Source organism: Leptonychotes weddellii, chromosome 2 (genome assembly GCF_054177405.1).
Source record: "Leptonychotes weddellii isolate Sample4059 chromosome 2, ASM5417740v2, whole genome shotgun sequence".
Lineage (NCBI taxonomy): Eukaryota > Metazoa > Chordata > Mammalia > Carnivora > Phocidae > Leptonychotes > Leptonychotes weddellii.
This window is the reverse complement of record NC_138370.1, coordinates 112,068,927-112,070,388: the sequence shown is the minus strand read 5'-3', so window position 1 is coordinate 112,070,388 and position 1,462 is coordinate 112,068,927.

The following is a 1,462-nucleotide window of genomic DNA, read 5'->3' as shown; positions in this document are numbered from 1 at the left end:
TTAAGAAATTTGCTCCATTATATAAATTGAAATATCTGTGTTTTTATATTCTTATCAGAAAACAGGTAAAATTTAAACCCGTAATATTTTATACTTGAGTAACTGATTTAGTGCCTGGAATTTATTTTTTAAATGAACTTGGTTTATTCGTATACTATACTAGTATATTGTGGGATAGGCTTTATAAGAAAAGAAGGGATTGTATGAAATAATGTCAAGGTCAGATGAAAAAAGGACTTGATCATAAAGTTGTTCAGGCAATGTGTTATAACTTCCTACTGAAAAGAAAAGATACACTAGGGCGCCTGGGTGGCTCAGTTGGTTAAGCGACTGCCTTTGGCTCAGGTCATGATCCTGGAGTCCCTGGATCGAGTCCCACATCGGGCTCCCTGCTCGGCGGGGAGTTTGCCTCTCCCTCTGACCCTCCCCTATCTCATCTGCTCTCTCTCTCAAATAAATAAATAAAATCTTTAAAAAAAAAAAGATACACTAAACATTACTTAGGTTGTTTCTGTGTGCTTTTAATATAAAAAACGTGTCCAGAAGCTCATTTTCACTTTAAAAAGTGAGAAATGGTTGCATTAGATATGATAAACTTTTACGATCTGATATAATTTTTTAGGCATCCGGAATCCACTGCACTGCCTTCTCTTTTACCTTAATACCCAAATACTAAACTTCACTGGGAAGTTGCCTTGTATCTCTCAGTTCCATTAAGAACAAATAAAGGTCATATTTAGGTAACAATATTTTGAAAATCGACTTAATGTCTATGCCAGTGATGGAGTGCTACCTATTCTTGAATTCTATTCCACAACTAATGATGAGATGAAAATCAAAACTTGTTTTTATGTGGATATTAGATGTCTTTTAGACAGTAATTACTTCCAGGTGCTATCACTGAGGCTTTAGTGAGCTAAAGATTCTCTCGAACGATACCCTCACACAACTTACACGCTCTCCTCTACACTTTAAATGGCCTGAATTATTCCAGGAAGATTGTTGGGACCTTTGTGGGACATCTAATTACAACTTAAATGGAATCTGAACAAATCGATAAGAAATGGGGAGGCAGATAGAGAAGAAAGAATAATCTTTATTACTATATTTATTACTTTACTACAAGTTGGAGAATATATTCAACATAAGGGCTGAATGAGCTCCCTAACTAAACCCCAAATTTGAACAGACCTAAGCACCTGGTTCTGGATAAGACTTATGGGTTAGAAGTACTGAGGAAAATCTGTACAGACATCTATCTACAGCTGTACAGGCAGCTATCTACAGACACCTGTCTCCCAAAGGAAAAAAGGGCTAAGCTAATTTAAACAGTTCATTTAAGCTGCTCAATTTGGTTTTCTCAAATTGACCAATCAGGTGACTCTCATTCTTTCCTTTGGGACAGAATGAATTCAGTTTTCTCAATGTGGAAAGAGACAGGAAGAGCATGGATGAAGTATTC